The sequence below is a fragment of the Sus scrofa genome, chromosome 7, assembly GCF_000003025.6.
Source record: "Sus scrofa isolate TJ Tabasco breed Duroc chromosome 7, Sscrofa11.1, whole genome shotgun sequence".
Classification (NCBI taxonomy): Eukaryota; Metazoa; Chordata; class Mammalia; order Artiodactyla; family Suidae; genus Sus; species Sus scrofa.
The window spans coordinates 4,364,034-4,387,568 of NC_010449.5; the positions used below are offsets into that span (position 1 = coordinate 4,364,034).

The following is a 23,535-nucleotide window of genomic DNA, read 5'->3' on the forward strand; positions in this document are numbered from 1 at the left end:
GTACAGGCACACCTGTAAGAAAACATAGACGAATGAGTTAAATGTTTATGGATCTTGGATGGACCCTGCAGGAGAGTTTTCTAAGTAAACAACGCTTCACGGAGGCAGAGTTGAGCAAAAAGAAAGAAGGCTTTGAAACCAGAGAGCCTTGCCAGTTACTCTCTCGGAGACTTGCCAAGACACGAAACAGCGTCTCAGCCCTGGGGTCCTCCAATGTGCAATGGACACAATAGCCACACGTGGCTCTTGAATAAAATAAAGTACCTAGGAACATAATAGGTAGCCAGCAAATGGTAGTTGCTGTTTATTTCATTTTGCTTGCTAAAAAAAAAAAAAAAAGAAAGAAAAAACTGTCATTACTTGACATGTCTTCAATAAAATGGCATAAACATCTTCAAAAATCCACATTTCCGATTACATGGATACCAATTAATAAACATTTTGGTGAAAGCACACATTAGCATTCAAGCGCGCCGTCGTCTTCTCCCAGAGTAACTGGTTCTATTGAGATGCTGGGTGGAGCCGTGCTCCTGTCATCGGCTACGCCTTGGAACCGTGAACAAATCCGGACTTGAGGAACTATTTATTTAAACACTGACACATGTCCCTTTGGAAGCTGAGTGTTGAGACGGATCTTAAGATCCGTCCGCAAGGTACTGATGTTCCAGGCTAAACTGAGATGTTGAAAGACTGTGCATCCTGGTGTAACTGCAACTAAGGTTTTCACTCAAGTTCGATTAGTACTTTTTAACACGCACTCAGCTTTCAGGCACGCTGACCCTTCAATCCTTTATCACCCGCTCCCCCACAATTTAGTCAGGAGCACGTTTCAGTTGCCCATTCCAGTTTCGCCCGGTCCCCTGCCTCGTGGGTGCGGAGCTGAAGCCCGTCGTACAGGGCTCTTCTCGGCACATCGTTATGCTGAGCCTGCCGCAAAGCGGATTCCTTGATTCCGAGATGATACCCAAGAGTGAGTCCCAGTGACACTCCTTCTGCTCCGAGTCTGTTCCAGTGTCAGAGGGGCTTTTGCCTCAGTTCCTGGAAATGCAGATCTCAATCTAGAATGAGCATCTATCTCCGTGAAGACCCTGGCTGCTCACCTGGAACCTGGACAACAGGCCACCACAGGCCACCGGCCAGCTGTGGGCCACGCTGGATTTTCTCGGTAAGTGGTCCATGGCTGATTTTTGTCTCTGATGTTTTTGTTGAGAAGCAGAACAAGTGTTAGCCGCATGTTTAGTTTATGAGAAAGACAGCAGGAAACATCTCTTTTCTGCCCTCAAGTAGTAGGGTTATGACTGCATTTTTATTTCTCTCCAAAAATTCGTATTACGTTAAATAGGAAATGTAACACAGTAATTGAAACAAATTGGAAATTTCTATGACCATAACATTTATGAGTTCAAATTTCATGTGAGCACATGGAAATAGTTAGTGAGTGTACATTGGCAACGTCCAAATTACACCTAATAAAATGGCCAGAGAACGAAAGGTAACGTAAGATGATTTATTTGTCCTCCCTAATTTGCTGTTTTATTTCAATCCCTAACTGCTCCCAGTTCGCCAAATCCAGCCACTCTGTTCACCCTGAACTTTTGATAACGGCTGCCAGGGTTGTCGATTCGGTTGTTAGCAGTCTTCCTTGGCTGGTCAGAAATTTAGCAGGTGTGAAATAGAGTCCTGTCCCCTCTGCATTCTTGCTGGTCAGCTGGGCAGGGTTAAGAAAGATGCCAAAGATCAAAGGCCCTTGCCCCCACTGGGCTGAGCAGTGCCCTGTGTCCTTACTCCGGGTTAAACCTGGGGCTCGTCAGGGATGGGAGAAGGGCGCGTGGGTGAGCTGCTGTCATCAAGAATGAAAGCCATGCCCTGGCCCACTGCGGCGTGGGCCTCAAGCAGGCAGAGGTTCAGGACCTCTTCAAACAGGCCCTCGGCGTCTCTGTGCCCAAGACAGGCCCATGTACACCTGGGCTCATCACTGCCCTCTTTCCATAAAACTAGGTGTTGGACTCTCTGTGCGGCACGTGCACCCAAGGGTCCCCCTAACCGTCCCCTTACGACTCAGGCATCATTTAACGGAAAAGGTGAGCTGTGTGTGGTAGATGCAAACTAGTCCATTCAGAGTAGATAAGCAGCGAGGTCCTGCTGTACAGCACAGGGGACTGCAGCCAATCTCGTGGGACAGACCATGATGGAAGGTAAGATAAGAAAGAGAATGTCGGAGTCCCATCATGGTGCAGCGGAAACTAATCCAACTAGTAACCAGGAGGGTGTGGGTTCGATCCCTGGCCTCATTCAGTGGGTTAAGGATCCACATTGCCATGAGCTATGGTGTAGGCAGAAGACACAGCTCAGATTCTGTGTTCCTGCGGCTGTGATGCAGACCAGCAGCTGTAGCTCTGATTCAACCCCTAACCTGGGAACTTCCATTTGCCACGGGTGCAGCCCTAAAAAAAACAGAGCGAGAGAGAGAATGTGTGTGGGTGTATATATGTATCAGTGGGTCACTTTGCTGCACAGCAGAAATGGACATGACACTGTAAATCAACTATATTCTAATTTTTTAAATTAATTTACAAAAGAAGAAAAGCGTGAACTATTTGGGGACCAGTGGCGCCGCAGGATTCCACCACGAAAACAAGCTGAGCCTTCCATTCATCCTCTCTACCCCGCCTGAGTCCTCCCAGCCCGCCCGCCACACGGAGGTGGCCTAAGGGGCAAACCCACGGGAGCCAGAGCAGAGGGAGCAGACCTGGGAAAGTGCCAACGCCTGCCCTGAGACACGCAGTAAGTTCGCGTGACTTTGCAGCCAGATCGACGACGACAAACAGAAAAGATCTGCTTGGGGGATGGGGGTCACGTTTTGAGGAGGCGAAGCAACAGAACCGCAGGATGGGGCTGCGGGGCTCCCGCACTGGGAGCCAGAGAGCCTGCCTTCGGGAGCTCCCAGGGCAGTGCAGCCGGGGCCCCCACCCGCACCTGCTCCCCGCCCCCCTCCGCCCCCACGCAGAAACCGTCAGGACCCCAGCCCCTCCTCGACCTGGGTGTTGCCTGTCACCTCTTTCCACACCGAGCCCCAAGTGTGGAATCTGGGTCTCCTCACAGGCTCCCGACAGGTGGCCCACAGTTGAGGGGGACAGGCGGCCAGAGGCGGGAGAGAAGAAAGAGGCTCAAGAGCGTCCCCAAGTCACCAAACGGGGAAAGGTTCCTCTCCTTCCATCCCCCGTCCCCAGAGGGCCCCAGGGGGCCGTCCCCATCCTTAGAGGCAGCCTGGACTCTTCATGAACCGTGTCCCCATGAGTCACGCCGCCCGCCCTGGACGGCCTCCTCCCTCCTGTCCTGCCGTCACCCTCCATCAGCCCCCGCCTGCAGGCCACGAGGAACCCAGCCGCTTCGGCCGGGCTGCTCCCAGGCCACGGACAGGGCCTGACGCAGTGGTGTGGGCGTTCCTTCCTCCGGCCCTCTGTGATCGCGGGGTGTTCGAGAAGGGGTTCAGATCCTGCGCCCCGCGGCGAAACACAGATGACTCCCCACCAGCCAAGAACCGGGGCCAATTAACACGGACCCCACATGAAGATACAGACCCAAGTTTCTGAACCATCGGCCCTAAGAGGGAACGAGGGCCAGAGGAGATGACACATAAAATGGGTGCCTGCCCAGAAGAGCTTACACACTAATACGTATACAGGCTGGAGCAAAACATGTTTTTCCCATACAGCGTGTTGCTGAGATCTTGCTCTTAATGGCATAAATCTTTGTAAATCCTCCACACTGAAAGATGAATTGAGGGAAGCGAGTGTGGGTAGCAGGAGGCATTTCAGGCGGCCTGAGGATAATGCGACAAGCCCGGAGACTCACGACGGAGCAACCGCGTGGAGGGTCCTGCCAGGAGGCGCAGGTGCTGCTGCTGCTGCTGGCTGCTAAAGAACGTCCCCTTCCAGCACCCTCTCTGTGGGCCACCAGGCCGCCGGCCCAGCCCACCTCCGCATAGCTCCCCTTCCCGAGAAGAGCAAGTCGGCGCCAGCCAGCACCCCGGGAGCCCAGGCTTGGGTCACCACTGTGTTCCCAGCACCTGGTGCCAAGCCAGGTGCACCCAGTCCATGCTCAATACATACTTACTGCACAAACAAATGAAAGGACCAAGGCACCTGCAGAAAACAGCCCTCCCCAAAGAATCTGCCTTCCAGGATGCACATGAGACGCAGCCTCGGTCCCTTTCATCAGTCAGCGTCTTAATTATGTCGCCCTCGCAGCAGGTGAGCTCTGACGGTCGGGCTGGAAGGAAAGGGAAGCATGGCTCATCTAACCACGGCCTCTCCCACATGAGAAATCGGATCAACTCCACCAAACGGGGACTATCTTAATTATGTGCCCAAACAGACCCTCAGTGGCCTGAAGGGAAATCACTTCCCGGGGAGGCATAAGGACCCCGAAAACCCGGCTAGTCCTGGGGAGGGTCTCTTAAGAGGTTTTCTCCCGGTGCTCACCTCACAAATTCTACCAGTTCATGGGTGAGAAAGAGATCAGCTTGGTTTTGTTTGTTTGTTTGTTAGGTTATAAAGACATACCCGGCAGCGAGCAATCTCTTAAGATTCTTTTCAATGTAACATTTACCGAATAGCTGTTCCGGGCAAGCTGCTCCCGGAGGCACTCGTGAGGGATCCGAAGGTGAGTTCCGTAGCCCTGCCCTCGGAGGCAGTGGGTTCAGGAGAGGCCAGACGAGTGTATGTCCACATTCTCCGATCACCCCGACGCAGGGCAGGCCCCAGCGCCCACGACAACAGAGGAAGGGGGCTCAGAGAGAAAAGGAACCGGGGGCCTGGCAGGTGGAGACAAGGGTGTGACGGAGCCTTGAAGGGTGGACGGGGACTCAGGGCGGATGGAGGAGAGCAGGGGCACGTCGCGTGAAGGAGCTGGCATCGCTTAGGCATGGCACGGAAGGGAATGTTTAATCTGCACCAAGGGTGTGTTGGGCACTTTAAACGCAGAACCATGTAGCCCTCACAGCAACCCCGTGAATCATGGGCCTCTGTTTTCCAGAGAAGGAAACCGAACCTTGAAGAGATTCGTCACGTGCCGAGTGAGGGTCAAGGTGACAGGACACACGCAGGCAGAGCCCGGGATGCAAACCCTTGTGTCACTGTGACTCCAACGGGCTTCTTCCACCCAAGAGGCTGCCTCGGGCGGGGGCGGGGGCACATTTCAGGGCCAATGTGGCTGGTTTATGGGACCAGGGGAGGAAGGGGCACCCGGCCTGGAGGGTGAGGAAGGTGGGGGAGAAAGGCGAGACGAGGAGGAAGGCAGACGGAGGGGCCTTTGTTCCTGCTTGCTTTTTAAGGTGCAGGAAATGAGAGTCAGTCTCGGGGCCCCAGGGAAAGCGGGGTGGAAGATGAGAAGCAACAGAGCAAGACCACAGGGCAGGAGCGAGGGCAGCGCCAGGGCCAGGGGTGGCCCAGCCCCAGGGAGAGGGGACAGGCCTTCCCAAAGCAGGATGAAGGAAAGGAGAACCAGGAAAGGAGGTGGGGGGGTCTCGGCGCGGGGTGGGCTGGACGGCTCAGCCAGTCCGGGGTCTGTTCCGGGGACAGGAGGCCAGCAGGGTCAGCCAGGGCTCGAGCAGGGTGGAAAGATCTGGCGCAGCTGTCGTGGGAATCTGATAGCGGGCTAAAAATGGAGCGAAGAAAGGACGATGGCCACAGGCACCGAGCGAGGACCAGGCAGGACCGAGCGAGGACCGGGCGGGCACCCAGCGATGACCACAGCGGGCACGGCAGCAGCCGGCATCTCCTCCGCAGAACCCACTAGAGAGGGATGCGGAGTGGGCGGGAAGGCACGGTGGAGGGTCCGGAGGGTGAGGGAGGGGGACACTGTTGAGAACCTGCCCCAAATGGCTCACCAAGGAGTCCAGACACAATGGGGAGCGCGGAACAGACGCAACCAGGATGGGTCCAAACACAGGGAGGCCTCCAGGGCCACAAGGAAGGCTGAAGAGGTTTAGTGGGAACACGTGACAGGGACAATGTCAGAACTATTTAAAAATAATAATCATGATACAAAAAGAAAAAGAAAAAGGGACAATGTCAGGACACAGGTGGCACTACAGGGGGGCTTCGGAGATGACGATCTGAAAGGTAGCGCCCCCTGCAGGGCGCTAAGGTCCAGGGTGTGTCTCTGCTGGGGCGGAGGAGAGAGAGGGGTACAGGCCACTGGGTGGGGGTGGGAGGAGGACCCGGAGCCTGAGCCCCGCAAGTGCCCGCAGGGGCACTGGACTAGGAGGGACGAGCCAAAGGCGAGCTGACTTGTTCAAAGTGACGTTCAGCTTCGTTTCCAGTGAAATAGTGTCACAGCTAGTGCCGTTCCCCACCCACGCCACCCCAGCCCACCCCACCCCTAAAAAGACAAGGCAAGTAGCACAGGCCGGGTAGAGTCCTCCCCCTTCCCGAGACCCAGAGAAGGGAAGGGTACCACACCGGGCAGGGGCTGAGAGCCTCTGATTTACAAAGCGTCTGCTGCTTTGACCTTCAGTGGTAAACAAAGCCAGCCCAAGGGTCTATCCTGTGTCCAGAGCCCAACAAAAGGGCCCGTGGGCAGCCCAAGCCCTAATCCCGCAGCGGCTCCAGACGCCCACCCCGCCCGGGGCACTGCCTCATCACTTGCTCCAGGCCGCAGGGGCCCAGGTTCACCCCTTTGACCTGCAAACGGGTTTGACCCCACCTGCTTCGACCCTGGTCCTCTCTCGAACAAGCTTTAGACTCACGGTGGCAGGCACTGCCGGCCCTGCCGACGTCACCGGGGCAGCAGAGCAGTTTACTAACGCTGGCCTTTGGTGGGGCTTAGGATCTGCGGGGCACAGGCCGGAGAAGCGAGTGGAAATTGCTCAGTTCTGCTGCGATTCCTCTCATGACATTTCCCCCCAAAGTGTCCCACTGCCGCCGGAACACCCCAGGGCCTGGGGACTCACTCCGCACGACAGGGTCTGCTCGGCGGCTGATCGGCTCCACTGGGAACTTCCCCTGCGGGCATCCGAGTTCCTCCCTTGATGGTTGCGTGAGACCAGCCAGGTTCCTCTCCCGTATCTACCAGGCTCTGAAGGCACCCCACACAGCTCAACCAAGCTTCGTGCCTCCGGGAGAAATGGCGCCAGTTCCTGCCTCTTCTCCTGAGACACGTGCTGGGCATCCGTGGGCTCCCCGCATGATAAATGGCCAGCTCTGGAAGAGGGCTGACTGTGCCAGCTGGTTCCCAAGCCCCAGACGCACACTGGCTCCCGGAACCCTCACACCCAGGCAATGTGCTATTATCGGTGCCACCGCTATTCCCACTGTACGGATGAGAAAACTGAGGCCAGGAGCAGTAAACCACTTTCCCAGAGCTGGTACCAGCCCCAGAGCCCAGAGTCCAGCTCAGGCAGCTGGATGTGCCCCCTCCCCCAGGCCAGCGGCTCTCAAACCAGGCAGCCGTCAGAATCGCCCTGGGAAGTTCTAAAAACTACCGAGCCTGGGATCCACCCTGCGCCTGACTTTATGGGGCATCCTAGCTTTCGCAGGTGTGCGGACGATGGCCCCGAGCAGCCAAGGTGGGCGAGGACTCTGCCAAGAGCCTGCAGCATCCGGGCACTCTGGCCGGCGCCGCTAGGGCTGGATGAGAGGGGAGCCGTGGAAATTTGCGAGCTTCCCTTGCGGAGGAGAACTCAGGGACAGGCCCAGATGTGGGTGACGAGAGCCAGCCTTGCAGGAGGGCAGAGTAAACAGTCCCTCGGCGGTGGCGGCGGCGGGTGTGAGTTTAGAGGCTCTGGGAGGCCCTCATTCTCCAAAGAAACAGATAAGCCCGAGGAGACACGAAAGCCTCTTCTGACCAGACAACTGGCCTCCAGGGCTTCCTCTGCGAGGGCTCGTAGGGGTCACAGAGCCCACCTGCGGCCCAGAGCCACCGTCTCCTCAAAGTGGCAGCTTCCGCCACGGCCGCCACCCTCCCGACCTGCCCTCAGAGCCAGAGAGGGATGGGGGGGCTGCCAGCCCTTCCCGCCCCCTCCCTCCTCTTCACCCGCAGTCCACACGCTGAGGAAGGCCTGGACACTCTCTCCGGCCCTTGGGACACTTCCGGTCCCTGGGGTGTCCCCAGACGGCCCTCCCACCGTGCCCCCCTTTGCTCCCCTGTCCCTCCACTCGTTTTGTCTGTGGCCCCTAAACTCAGACTACTTCTTTTTTACTTTCATGGGTGAAGGATGGGCCATCGGATGTGCCCTGGTTGCTGCTGCAAACTCCCACATCCCTCCGCTCCTTGCCCTTGCCCTTCCGGGTTGGCCTCAGTGTCAGGGCACAGAACCGGGACTCCGAGCTGCTCACAGGGAAAGGGGGCCCTTCTCCTCCTCTCACCTCGCCCCCTCCCAGAGCCAGCCCGGCACACCCAGAGGGCAGGGACGACGACGGAGCGGGAGTTAACAGGCGGCCCCAAGCCCGTTCATATTTAATGCGAGCATCTGAATGCAAATTGACCTCGCCTTTGTTTCCGCTCTCTTTCCTTTCCCGTCCTCCCTCCTCCACCGTGAGCGCCCTTCCTCCAGGACAGACAGGTGCTTCCCTCGGCTAGAAGGTGGGAGTGGAGGCTGCACGCCCCGCCCTCACGGAGAAGCACAGAGGCGGCACGACTGGAGCAGATCCTACAGCTCCAAGCCCCATGTTTTAGGATGTCTCCAAATGCGAGTGAATTCGGGGCCTTTATTCTCCGTGGGGCCACCGTGACGCCCACCCTGCGAGAGGAATCCTGCAAACAGGGTTAGGGTCACCTGGAAGCCCCTAAAAATCATCCCTCTCCAAACCTGTAAATCCTCTGCAGCCGAGAAAAAGCAGGTGGCTCAACAGACAGCTCTGTTACTCCAGTCTACGCTGGCTGCTTTGGCTGTCCCCAACGCTTCCACCGGTCCTAACGAACCTGGGGCCTGGAACTGTTTCCCCGGGCCTGGCTGTGGCACCACCCAGCACTAGACCTGGCGGTTCCGGAGGGAGGTTTAACGCAAAGGAGGGATTTTTAGCAACATGGATGGACCTAGAAATTATCGTGCTAAGTGAAGTCAGTCAGACAGTGAGACACCAGCATCAAATGCTTTCACTGACATGTGGAACCTGAAAAAAGGACACAATGAACTTCTTTGCAGAATGGATACGGACCCACAGACTTTGAAAAACTTACGGTTTCCAAAGGAGACAGGTTGGGGGGTGGGGGGGATACGCTGGGGGTGTGGGATGGAAATCCTATAAACTGGATTGTGATGATCATTGTACAGCTATACATGTAATAAATTCATTGAGTAATAAAAATAAATAAAGAAAAAAATTTAATTTAAAAAAAGAAAGAGGAGTTCCCATCGTGGCGCAGTGGTTAACGAATCCGACTAGGAACCCTGAGGTTGCGGGTTCGGTCCCTGCCCTTGCTCAGTGGGTTAACGATCCGGCGTTGCCGTGAGCTGTGGTGTAGGTTGCAGACGCGGCTCGGATTCAGCATTGCTGTGGCTCTGGCGTAGGCCGGTGGCTGCAGCTCTGATTCAACCCCTAGCCTGGGAACCTCCATATGCCGCGGGAGCAGCCCAAGAAATAGCAAAAAAAGACAAAATAAATAAATAAATTAAATAAAAATAAAAAATAAAAAAAGAAAGTAATGGCAAAGCAGTGCCAGACAAATGTGTTTACTGTCGACTGCATTTCATTTTTTCCTCTCTGTAAACGTGTGCATACACACACACACACCCCCTCAAATGTAGAAGCTGCAAGCTTAGCTCTCTCGTGTGAGCAGAGGGTGTGCGTGTGTGAACACCGTAAGGAACTGGGGACAAAGAACAAATATGCTGACATAGTTACTCCTGGATCCTCACAAAACACCTACAAGGACAACGACACCATAATTCTCTAAGAATTGCTTTTGATACAAAAACACTAATTCAAAAAGATATGCGTAGGAGTTCCCATTGTGGCTCAGCGATAATGAATCCATGAGGACACAGGTTCCATCTCTGGCCTTGCTCCGTGGGTTGAGGATCCAGCATTGCTGTGAGCTGCAGTGTAGGTTGCTCAGATCCCACATTGCTGTGGCTGTGGTGTAGGTTAGCAGCTACAGCTCTGATTCAACCCCTGGCTGGGGAACTTCCATACGCCGAGGGTATATGGAAGAGACAAAATAAATAAAGACACTCATACCCCTCTGGTCACTGCAGCATTTACAATTGCCAAGGTATGGAAACAACCTCAGTGCTCACCAACAGCTGAATGGACATAGAAGAGGTCACGTATATCTACAATGGAATACTACTTGGGCATAAAAAAGACGAAACCTTGCCACTTGCAGCAACATGGATGGACTTGCAGAGCACTATGCTAAGTGAAATAAGTCAGATGGAGAAGGAAATACTGTATGATTTTACTATACGTAGAATCTAAGAAAACAAACCAAAGTCCCAAAACAAATGAAAAACCAAATGAAAACAATCATGTAGATACGAGAACAGAGTCATGGTCCCTGGAGGGGGAGGTGGAGAGAGGGCAAAATTAGGGAAGGGGAGCAACTGCATGGTGACAGATAGAAAGTAATTTTGGTGGCAACACGCTGTAGTATAAACAGAAGTGGAAATATGCTATACACATGAAACGTATAATGTTATAAATCAGTATTACCGCAATTTTTTTAAATGCTTTCTAGATTTATGGGGGAGGAGTATCTTCCAGAGCAAAGAGATAACAAGACCCAAGTGGGCTGCGTGTATATCCAAGGTCCTGTCCCCACCCGCTCCTCACCCCAGCACGTGTACCCAGTGTGGGCACTCACTCACAGGAGGTGGTTTGGGGCCCCTGTGAGGTGAGCCTAGGATCACGGCAGGTGACGTTACTCTCCAACTGTCCATCAGGACAGTCAAGAGCAGCATCCAGCAAAGAGGGAAAAACAGAGCAGACGGAAAAGGAAAAAATAGGGCAGAATAACACGAGTTATTCTCAGATTTTTGGATCTAGAAGTTAATTTTTAAATCCTCAGCTGAAGAGTTCCCTGGTAGCCTAATGGTTAAAGGATCCGGCATTGTCACCACTGTGGTGCAGGTTGATCCCTGGCCTGGGAACTTCCGCATACTGTGAGCACAGTCAAATTAATTAATTAATGTTAAAAATCCCCAGATGGCTCCTATGGAAATAGAAACTTCATTTGCCACACCTGGGCATCTATCCAGAGAAAACCATGACTCCAAAGACACATGTACTCCAATGTTTGTGGCAGCACTATTTTCAAGAGCCAAGACGTGGAAACAACCTAAATGTCCATGGACAGAGGAGTGGATCAAGAAGATGTGGTACACATACACAATGGAATATTATTCAGCCATTAAAAGAAACCAAATAACGGCATTTTTAGCAACATGGATGGACCAGAAATTATCAAGCTAAGTGAAGTCAGTCAGACAGTGAGACACCAGCATCAAATGCTTTCACTGACATGTGGAATCTGAAAAAAGGACTCAATGAACTTCTTTGCAGAACAGACGCTGACTCACAGACTTTGAAAAACTTACGGTTTCCATAGGAGACAGGTTGGGGGTGGGGGGGATGCGCTGGGGGTGTGGGATGGAAATCCTGTAAAACTGGATTGTGATGATCATTGTACAGCTATACATGCAATAAATTCAATGAGTGATTTAACAGAGAAAAGAAAAAGAAACCACAAAAAAGGGGAAAAAACTTAATTTGCATTCTTGACACTCTTGAATGGGAAGTGAGGGCAAAGAGTAAAACCCAAGACGTCTTGCCCTATAAGCACAGGAGAAACGGTCCTGTGTGGACCTGTGCAAAGAAAGGCATTTCAGCAGAGATGAGATGATGCCTGAAAGGAGGCGAGGTCACGGCCGACACATGCCTCCGCAGGCGGCTATTCTCCAGGAAGGCCCGGCCACAGCGGCACCTGACTGCATCTTTGAGAGTCGTGGAAACACAGCAAGTGCTACCCGCTGATAAGGCCTGTTCCCGCGGTGGTTTAGTGGACTCGCTCTAGGTCACGATGCGTTTGGAATTCCACATCAGCGAAGTCTGCAGGACCGCCCTGGGGCTGTTGGGAAGGATCCGTGGAGAATTTTAAGCCTCTTACGTGAGGATAATGGGAGAAATATAAGATGATGATCATAAAAATAACTGGAGCTGGAAAGGGTGGCAGTTTGGAAAGAGCCTTCTCAACGTGGTAATATTTATGTCAGGGACACTGAAGCCATCATTGGGGCGATATTTGCTCCACAAAGTAAAATTGAGGCCGTTCTTTGGGGCTGATGGAGGGGCCCAGAGGACACGGGGTTTCTCCACCAGAGGCCACGTGCTCCACCAGGCGGGCACCAGCATCTGGAGATGGGGCAACAGAGGTCGTGTAATTTGTATATTTATCAACAAAAAACATCGGCTTTAGAAGGGCTTCCGCAGTTCCCAGAACCTCGCCAAAGCGGGAAACCTCAGCCCCGTCCAGCCCTGAAGTCAGAGTCCGCCTCGTACCAGGCGCTCCAGGGACGCACGTGCACGCGAAGCCGCGAGGAACTTCCAAGACCCTTTGCTGGTTGTCAGCCGACGAATCCGCCCCAAACCCACCACGGGGTCTTGGAAAAGGAGCTTCCGTGCCAACCAAATATTGGGGGCTGGAGCAAGAGTTGACAAAAGCCAAGAGGCTTTCCATCCGGCCTCCTAAAATGAGCTGTCAGCCCCGACTCTTGTCATTACTTCGCCGGGACTTGCGACGAATTCCAGCAGACGCCCGCTGTTTTCTCCTCGATCACGGATGAGGGCGTCTGTCCAGGGCTTCTTAACGACCATGGACCTATCGGCCTCCAAGCTTTTTCTATACAGGACACATCGACATGGTCTGAGAAAGTCATACCCAGCACGCTTCGCTGTTGTCGTGTGTGATACCACGTGCTCCATCGGCAGGTGTTAACAGAGCCTCTGGCACTCCTGCCAGGGCGGGATCGCAGCACGTCCCACTGGCGTTTCTCATCCTCGCAATTATCCACAGAGGTGCTGCGGACAGGTTCCCGCCTTTGAGTTATTTCCTGGGGGATAACACCCCCTAAAGATAAGGCACCTGACCTAGAAGACCTCTCATGAGCTGTGGGGTGCAAAAGTGGCAGCATCCAGGGTCAGACAGGTGCTGGGCAGAGGTACCCCGGAACTCTGGATGCTCTGTCTGCCCCTCCAGGTACACTGCCCTCCCCCCTCCACCCTGCCCTCAGCTTGGCTGCCGGCCTTTAGCACTGTGTCCCCCAGGCACTGTGTCCTCCAGGCACTGTGCCCTCTATGCACCGAGTCCTCCATGTACTGCATGCTCCAGGCACTTTGTCCTCCAGGCACCGCGTCCTCCAGGCGCTGGGTCCTCCAGGCGCTCTATCCAAGGTTCCCTGGCTTCCTGGTGGGTTGGCCAGTCAGGGGGCCTCCAGAAGGCTCTGGGGGAAGGAGAAAAAGGGGGAGGACCCCCGCCCCTGGCAGAACACAGACTGTCCTTTTCTGTGTTCCTCTACCACAGCTTCTGTCCAGAGTCTTCTCTGGACGCCAGGAGCCCCTTCTTTTGCTTGCCCCTCAGGCACAGGGTCTCCCCAACACTCGCCCAGGTGCGCTGCCTTCCCCTGCTGGTTTCCCGTAACCTTGCCTTCGCCTCTGTAAACAGTCTGTCAGTAAGTTCTCCTCAATGACCTATTTAGGCTGCACCTTCTCTCTGCTGCCAGGAGCCTGGGTGGTGTGCCAGAGGGCTGGGGGACAAGGGACAGGGACTCTAACTAATGGGGGGAGGGGCATCGCAGCTGTGCCAGAAGCGTCTGCCAGGCTGCAACCCAGAAGGCAAGGATATGCTAGCTGGGCATGGGGGCAGAGGAACGAGGGAACATCAGGTACAAAAGTGGGGGCGAGAAGGAGACCGGTGCCCTCTACAACCTCCTAGAGCTTCGGGACGGCAGAGGCGTGGGAAGCCAGCAGCGGGCTCAGAGCTGCATAAATCAGGGCACGCCCACCAGGGAATTTCACGTAGCTCTTAACAGCTACCGGTCACAGACACATCTTTTTCTTTTTCTTTTTCTTTTTCACAACCACACCTGTGGCATATGGAAGTTCCCAGGGTAGGGGTCGAATGGGAGCTGCAGCTGCCAGCCTACGCCACAGTCACAGCAATACTGGATCAGAGCCACATCTGCAAACCGCTCCACAGCTTGTGGCAACTCCAGATCCTTAATCCACTGATCGAGGCCAGGGATCAAACCAACATCCTCATGGACACTATGTCAGGTTCTTAACCCACTGAGCCACAATGAGAATTTCTTTTTTTTTTTTTTTTTTTGCCTTTTCTTGAGCCGCTCCCATGGCATATGGAGGTTCCCAGGCTAGGGGTCGAATCGATGCTGTGGCCACCGGCCTACACCAGAGCCACAGCAACGCGGGATCCGAGCTGCGTCTGCAACCTACACCACGGCTCATGGCAACGCCGGATCCTTAACCCACCGAGCAAGGCCAGGGATCGAACCCGCGACCTCATGGTTCCTAGTCGGATTTGTTAACCACTGCACCATGACGGGAACTCCGGGAATTTCTGTTTTAATGACTTAATATATTCACTCAACAAATAAGCTCCTCGTGCATATGCCAGGCGCTGAGGCTGGAGCTTGAACACAAATTCCCTGATCACCTACCTCGATGGCACTAGGAAAGGCACATAATATGAAAACGATGAAGAAGGCAAACATAATTGCTTATCTATACAGACGCTGGATGACCACAAAGCATATGGGAAAACAAGGAAAATACACTACTAGGTCAGCTGACGTCATCTTTAAGGGATGAGAATCACGAGCTATGCTTTTTTTCTTTATACCTTTCTACCCTCAGATGAGATTTCTGTCAATGTTGTGCTTTTATTTTGTGAAGGATTAGCTAAGATTTTTTGGCTTAAGTGACCCTCCCTTCAGAGAGGATGAGAGCATATTCTGTAATAACTGGGGAAGACTGCTGCGTATCCTGTTCAGCTGGACCCCGCATCTTAGTCACTGATGCCTCTCCAACTCTTCAAGACGACCCAGAGGAAGACAAGGCGGCAAAGCCCTTGGCTTCTACCAAGGAGCCCGGAGCGGGAGGCACCGCATGGACCACGCCTGCAACGTCATCATCACCTGCGCTGGCCCGTGACCTCGGCTGCAGGTCACATCCAGACACAGGTGTCTGCTCCACAGGTTCCTCACATTTTCTGCCCAACACCTGGGGAGGGATCTTACTGACTTCCGAGCGCTCTACCCCACCCTTGCCTCCCAGGCTCACGGTGGCATCGTGATTGATGACAGCTGGGGATCCCTGCCCCGGCTTCGCCTCGGTGCTCCCTCCGCTCCTTCAGAAGTGACACACTCGCCTCCACCCCTTACTGGAAGGCCCTGGTTTCTGGCTTGCTGTGTCCTGCCCCACAGCTCCAAGAAGACACCCGCCAAGGACTCCAGAGGATACACCAGGCTTCCCAAATGTGACATCCACTGCCAGCTGCAAAAGTGTACTATCAGCTGATGGCAACAATTTCTAAAGCTTTTTTTTGGGGGGGAGGGAGGTTTATTTAGAAAGGGGAAAATAATATCAATATTGAAGAAAGAGTCATTAGACAAAATCCAGGAGCCAGGTCTAATTTTTTTTAAGTATGGTAAAAATCTATATATCAAAAGCCAATGACAAACATTGTATTGAACAATGAAATGCTAAAGCCATTCCATGAGAATCTGGACTATGACACAGAGGCCTCCCTCACCAAAATTGTTCAGCCTGCTTTTAGAAGTTCTCACTTATGCAATAAGACAAGAAAATTAACTAGGGAGTATAAATATTAGAATAAGATACAGATATGGTTATAGATAGATAAGTACACCTAGAAAACCAAGAGATTCTATTTTAAAAACCCATTATAAATACTAAAAGAATTTGATGAAGTCACTACATATAATAAACGTACAAGAGTCAAAAATTCTTATTTATGCTAGCAATAACAAGTTTTAAAAGGGAAAGAATGTGTGTATATATATGGATAACTGAGTCACTTTGCTGTACAGCAGAAATTGGCACACTGAAAATCAACTCTAATTTTTTTAAAAAAGGAAATATACAAACAACTCATACAGTTCATTAAAAAAACAAAAAACACATGAAAAGATGTTCAACATCACTAATTATTAGAGAGTTGTAAAGCAAAACTACTGTGAGGTACCACCTTATACCAGTCAGAAGGGCCATCATCAAAAAGTCCACACACAAAAAGAAGTCCACAAACAGTAGGAGTTCCCATTGTGGCTCAGCAGGTTAAGAACCCAACTAGTATCCATAAGGATGTGGGTTCAATCCCTGGCCTCACTCAGTGGGTTGAGGATCCAGAGTTGCTGCAAGCTGCAGCGTAGTTCACAGATGCGGCTCAGATCTGGCGTTGCTGTGGCTGTGGCATAAGCCGGCAGCTGTAGCTCTGATTTGACCCCTAGCCTGGGAACCTCCATATGCCTCGGGTGCCGTCCTCAAAAGAAAAAAAAAAAGAAAGAAAGAATGACAACATTGTAAATCAACTGTACATCAATAAAACTTTAAAAATGAGAAAAATAAAACATTTTCCAAAAAAAAAGGAAATAAGAGTTGCAGGATACAAGGTAATATACAAAAGTCAATAGCTTTCCTATACACCAGCAATTTGAAATTAAAAACATAATGCTATTTACATTAGTACCCCAAAAAATAATACACTTAAGTAAATCAAAGTATACACAAGATATATATGAGAACAACTACAAAACTCTGATGAAAAAAAAATCAAAATAGAACTAAATAAATGGAAAGATTGTCCATGGATAAGAAGAATCAACATTGCTGAGATGTCAGTTCTTCTCAACTTGATCCATGGATTCAATGCAACCCCAGTCAAAATCTCAGCAAGTTATTTTGCAGATATTATAAACTGATTCCGAAGTTTATATGGAGGCCAAAGACCCAGAATAGTCCACGTGGTAGCGCAGGAGAAGAACTGGGAGGACTGATGCTTCCCAACTTCAAACTTACTTCAAAGCTACAGTCAACAGGACAGTGTGGCAATGGCCAAAGAACAGACCAACAGAGCAAAGGCACAAAATAGAGAGCACGGGGGACCCACAAAAATAGAGCCAAGTGATCTTTGACGAAAGAGCAAAGGCGATACAATGGAGCAAAGGTAGTCTTTTCAACAACTGGACTTCCACATGCAAAAAAACCCAAAAATAAATGTACACACAAACCTTACGCCCCTCACAACAATTCACTCAAAATGGATCCCAGACTTACATGTAAAATACAGAATTATGAAACTCCTAACAGATAACAGGAGAAAACTCAGATGACCTTGGGTGTGGCAATGATTTTCAGACACAACACCAAAGGCACATCCAGGAGAGAATAACTGAGAAGTCGAACATCATTAAAATTAAAAACTTCGGTTTCTGCAAAAACAACGTCAAGAGAATGAGAAGACAAGGCACTGATGGGGAGAAAATATGTGCAAAAAAAACCGTCTGATAGAGGACAGTTTCCAGAATAACCAAAGAACTTTTATAATTCCACAATAAGAAAACAAACAACCTGATTTTAAGAGAACCCAGCTCACCAAAGAAAATATAAGCACATGGAAATGTGCTCCACAGCCCATTACCAGGGAAATGCAAATTAAAACGACGAGATACCACGGCATACCTACCCGAATGGTCAAAATCTGGAACCCTGGCAACTGCAAACGCAGATGAGCATGGGGAACAACAGGAACTCACGTTCATCACTGGTGAGAATGCAGGAGGTACAGCTCCTCTGGAGGACAGTTTGCCAATTTCTTACAAAATTAAACAGACTCTTACCGTGCGGTCCAGCGGTCACACTCTCTGGCATGGTCCAAAGGAGATGAAAATCTGTGTGTACACAAAAGGCTATTCAGAGATGCTGGCATCACCTTTAGTCCTAACAGCCAGAACTCAGGAGCAACCAAGATGTCTTTGGTGGGTGAATGGATAAGCTGGCACATTTAGACAAGGGAAGGTTATTCAACACTAAAAAGAAATGCCCTATCCAGCAGCAAAAAGATACTGAGGAGACTTCAATGTATACTGCTAACGCAAGAAGCCAGTTTTTTTTGTTTGTTTGTTTGTTCTTTTGTCTTTTTAGGGCTACACCTGCTGCATATGGAGGTTCGCAGGTTAGGGGTCAAGTCGGAGCTGTAGCTGCCGGCCTACACCACAGCTACAGCCACACAGGATCCGGGCTTCGTCTGCAACCTACAGAGCACAGCTCACACCAATGCTGGATCCTTAACCCACTGAGCAAGGCCAGGGATGGAACCCACGTCCTCATGGATACTCGTCGGGTTCATTAGCGGTGGAGCCAAGACGGGAACTCTGAAAGAAGCCAGCCAGTCTGAAAGGGCTCCACACTGTATGATTGCAACTACATGACATCCTGGAAAAGGCAAAGCTGGAGACACTATAAAGATCAGCGTTTGCCGAGTTAGAGGGATGACCGGTAGAGCACGGGGTTCAGGGCCATGAAAATACGATACCATACGGAAGGATGCATGTCATTACGGCAGGTGCAAAGCCCATTAACAACTCCCAGGAAAGGAGACTAGTCTGGGTAATAGAATAAAGTCTAACCTTGTTTCTTCTTTTCCTCTGTGCTTAGTCGAGTTGCACTGGCTCACGGGGGCCCACACAGAAAGGCCTGGACCCGGGGTCTTCGGACCAGCGTTCCCGGTGTGAATCCGCTGCACCAACACCTCAGCTCCGGGTCGGGTGCAGAAATACCGCGAGACCCGGGATTTCAGGCAGCGAAGCAGGGCGTGTGCACATGCGCTGCGCACGCGCTGGCCGCGCAACCCCGAGAAAAGCACAGCTGCGCCTGCGTCCGCGGACAAAAGCCCCGCCCGCTGCGGGCATCCCTGAAAAGCAGCGGGCCCCCACCCCCAGCACTGCCAAACGGGAAGCATGTGCTTTTTTTTTTTTTTTTTTTTTTGCCTTTTTTTTTTTGCTTTTTTTAGGGCCACACCCGCTGCATATGGAGGTGGTTCGCAGGCTAGGGATCAAATCAGAGCTGTAGCTGCCAGCCTAGACCACAGCTCACAGCCATGCCGGGCCCTTAACCCACTGAGCGAGGCCAGGGATCAAACCCGCAACCTCATGGCTCCTAATCGGATTCGTTTCTGCTGCGCCACGACAGGAACTCCATGTCCTAACAATTTAAAAAAAAAAAAAAAAAAAAAAAAAAAGGAGAAAATACTCTTGTTCCTAACAAGAGTAGACAGTAAAATCTTTGAAACAAGAAATACAAAATTTAAACCAAGTAAGCTATAGAATTTTATTAAAGAACATAAAACAAAATGATCCTGAATGAGAAAACAACAAAGTAATATATCTCCTCCAAAGTTAATATAATGGTTTATTAAGAATTCCAGTTGCGGAGTTCCCGTCGTGGCGCAGTGGTTAACGAATCCGACTAGGAACCATGAGGTTGCGGGTTCGGTCCCTGCCCTTGCTCAGTGGGTTAACGATCCGGCGTTGCCGTGAGCTGTGGTGTAGGTTGCAGACGCGGCTCGGATCCCGCGTTGCTGTGGCTCTGGCGTAGGCCGGTGGCTACAGCTCCGATTCGACCCTAGCCTGGGAACCTCCATATGCCGCGGGAGCCGCCCAAGAAATAGCGACAACAGCAACAAAAGACAAAAAGATAAAAAAAAAAAAAAAAAAAAAAAAGAATTCCAGTTGCAACACCAGGTAAATCAGGTAAATGTTTTCATGGCAGGTAAATAATATTAATAGTTCCATGCAAGAAAATATGTGCGAAAACGGCCAAAAACGTTTAAAACAAAAATGGTGAGGGAGCTTGCCTTTCCATGTATTAAAATGAATGTTTTAAACATGATAAACTCTATAGAGTTGGCACAGGAACAGACAAATGGGTCCGTGAAAGAGAATAAAGGGTCCAGAAGCAGATGCAAGGGTGCATGGGAACCTGCGATGAGACAGAGAAGGTACATCAATTCAAAGAGGGGGAAATGAATTATTTCATAAATAATGTTGGCGTAACTACGAAGCATCTGGAAAAAAATTTAATTACATGCCCTGTTCCCCATACTATATTAAATAATAAATTCCAAGAGAGATTGCGTTTTTTGTTTGGGGGGGAAGCACATGGAAATTCCAGGCTAGGGGTCGAATAGGAGCTACAGCTGCCAGCCTACGCCACAGCCCCAGCAACACCAGATCTGAGCCGCATCTGCAACCCATGCCACAGCTTGGGGGAAATACCATATCCTCTACCCGCTAAGTGAGGCCAGGGATCAAACCCGCATCCTCACTGACACTATGTCAGGTTCTTGACCTGCTGAGCCCCAGTGGGAACTCCTAAAGATTGAGTTTTAGTGTCAAAAATAAGCAAGGAAAGTTTTTTTGTTTTGTTTTTTTGTTTGTTTTTGTTTTTTGTCTTTTCACCTTTTCTTGAGCCACTCCCGCAGCATATGGAGGTTCCCAGGCTTGGGGTCTAATCGGAGCTATAGCCACCAGCCTACACCAGAGCCACAGCAACTCGGGATCCTTAACCCACTAAGCAAGGCCAGGGATCGAACCAGCAACCTCATGGTTCCTAGTCGGATTCTTTAACCACTGCGCCATGATGGGAACTCCAGCAAGGAAAGTTTTAGAAGAAAATGTTGGGGAAAAAAGCATTTGCTTGAAACAGAGAAGGTCTTAAGCAAAACAAAAATCTCAGAAGCCAAAACAAGAAAGCTTGAGAGATTTAACTGCATGATGATTTTGCTCTGGTGTCACAGTATTCACACGACAAAAGATGCCATGAGGTGAAATGATACACCACAGCTGAAGGAAAATACTTGTATTGTCACAGCAGACCTAGGGTTAATATCCCTAATATTTTTCAATCCTATAATGTAATAATAAAAAGGGAAACAATCAAAAAAGTAAGAAAAAATAACATGGGCCATTCACACAAGAGAAAATACAAATGAGCAATAAGTTTATGAAAAAAATGCTCAATCTCACTAAAGTTTATAGGATTAGAAATTAAAACGAGACATATTTTGACAAAAAGTTGAAACACTGACAGCATCCGATATTTGTGAGAATGTGGAGAAATTGTCACTCTCAGATGTTGCTGGTGGCAGTGTGATTTGCTCTATTTTTTGCAAATTAAATTATTCAGTTTAAATTAAAATTAAAATTGGGCATACCCAGAAATTCCAGGTCAAGATATCTATTCTAGGAGTTCCTGCCGTGGCACAGCTGAAACAAACCCGACTAGGAACCATGAGGTTGCAGGTTCGATCCCTGGCCTCGCTCTGGATCTGGTGTTGTGGTGAGCTGTGGTGTAGGTTGCAGGAGCAGCTTGGATCTGGCATTACTGTGGTGTAGGCTGGCAGCTGCAGCTCTGATTCGACCCCTAGCCTGGGAACCTCCATATGCTGCAAGTGCAGCCCTAAAAAAAAGACAAAAAAAAAAGAAAGAAAGAATTGAAACGTTGAGACCGGTGACCTGTGCTTATTCCAAGCCACGTGGTCATCAGTGGCCTTCGGCTCAGGTTCGACTTCGGTTTTGGAGGAGTCCTGGGTCAACCTGATACCAGCGTGGCTCCTCGTGAACGAAGAATTCACAACTGAACTCCCTTCTTAAAAAACGGATTTGTGGTGGTTGTTGTTGGTTGGGGGGCCGGGGTTGCAATTCACCTCATCCATGTGATTATTCATTTGCTGAATTTGAGTGGAAGGGAAATCTGAGACTCACCCGGAGAGAGGAGCCTTTTACGGAGTCTCCCATCTGGGGAGCAGATTTATGAGGCCTTTTGAGACCCAGAATAACTTTACCACGATGAAGCCCAAGGCAGGCCTGCCCCTCCCCCCAGGCCCCCCAAAATGAGTGTGGGGGGCTCCGCGAAACCGAAATGCAGAAAGATCCCCAGATGGAAGGGTTCGAGAGGCATTACAGTTGAGACCTGGAAAAAAACAAACTTTTAAAGCTAGTTAAATAGAACTGAGCTGTACTTTCACTGCAGATTTTTTTTTTAATGACTTCTCAAACAGGCAGCTGCTCCAGGCTTTAGAAGCTCAATTTGAAATACGGGGAAGGAAGTGACAGAGTGATGTGACAGGGCAGCTGCCAGTCGCCAGCGACCCTGTGCAGGCTGTTGCAGAGGCGAGCCAGGGCCAGGAGCCCAGCATCGTGCGTGCCCGAGTGGGTGGCTCCCCTGGGGACCCCATGTGGACCAGCCAACAGAAAGATCCGCAGCTTGATGAGCCCTGAAATGGGGGTAAAAGGGAGCGATTTAATAGCAAGATCCGACGCAGGAAGCAAAGTAGCTTTGCCACGGGTTTGTTGTCAGAAACCTCTTTCCCGTCCTGTTTTTTGTTTGGCATCACAGTGGAGCCAGTGCTCTCCTGGGCGACTGGAGGAGTGGTAGCCCTCAGTGCCAGAGATGACACAGGATAAACAACAGCAGACACAACTGAAAGCAGGGGCTCCCCCAGCACAGCAGGGGTGTGATGTGTGGGCTGCAGTTGGCAGCACAGAAGGCTGAACCTCCCCCCACCAGGATCCATTGTGTCAGTACACAAAATGGGACACACACACACACACACACACACACACACATACACACACACAGCGGAAGACGATCCAGCCCGAAAAAGGAAGGAAATTCTGACACAGGCTACACCGTGGATGAAACGTGAGAACATTATGCGCCGTGAAACAAGCAGCCCCGGAAGGAGAAACACTGCTTTATTCCAGCGATATGAGGTCCCCAGAGCTGATCAGACACACAGAGACAGAAAGGAGAAGGCTGGTTGCCAGAGGCTGGGAAGGGATGATGGGGACTTAGTGGGGACGGAGGTTCCCAGTGGGAAGATGAAGAAGCTCGGGGCATGAGGTGCTCAACAATGTGCATTATACCCTCAGCCGCACACAGCAAAATGGCTAAACTGGCAACTTGGATGGTACCTCTATTTTAGCAGAATAGGACAATAAGCAGGAGTTCCTGCTGGGGCGCAGCGGGGTCATCGGCATCTTGGGAGCACAGGGACGCAGGTTCCAGCCCCGGTCTGGTACAGTGGGTTAAGGATCCAGCATTACCGCAGCTGCGGTGTCGGACACAGCTACAGCCTGGGTCTGATCCCTGGTCCCTGGCCCGAAAGTCCATATGCCTCGAAGCAGCCAAAAAAAAAAAAGGAGGAAGAGAAAAATAAGCAGGCAAAGCACCTTTTTCGTGAATTCAACAAGCACACAAACTTCTAGTCCATGCTAAGGACACATATGCGAACAAGGCCAAACACTGAGAAAACTGGATTCATTATCCAGTTCAGCTTTGGTTCACATGCTGCCAAACCTCACCCTGAAAATGAAAATAAGTCCACGTAATTATTTAAATATTTTCATCCCGAAGTTTGGACCCTTGAAAATTACATAGTTCCCCATTTTTTTTTTTGTTTTGTGTTTTTAGGGCCACCCCTCAGGCACATGGG

At 50.9% G+C, this 23,535-nt stretch overlaps 1 long non-coding RNA gene across 1 annotated transcript; it reads right to left on the minus strand.

The window, feature by feature from the left end:
- LOC110261769 lies at nt 22,072-23,224 on the minus strand. The gene is made up of 2 exons (XR_002346280.1): nt 23,015-23,224; nt 22,072-22,314 (listed from the first exon to the last, which is right to left on the minus strand). It is a non-coding gene; the product is annotated as an uncharacterized LOC110261769 (long non-coding RNA).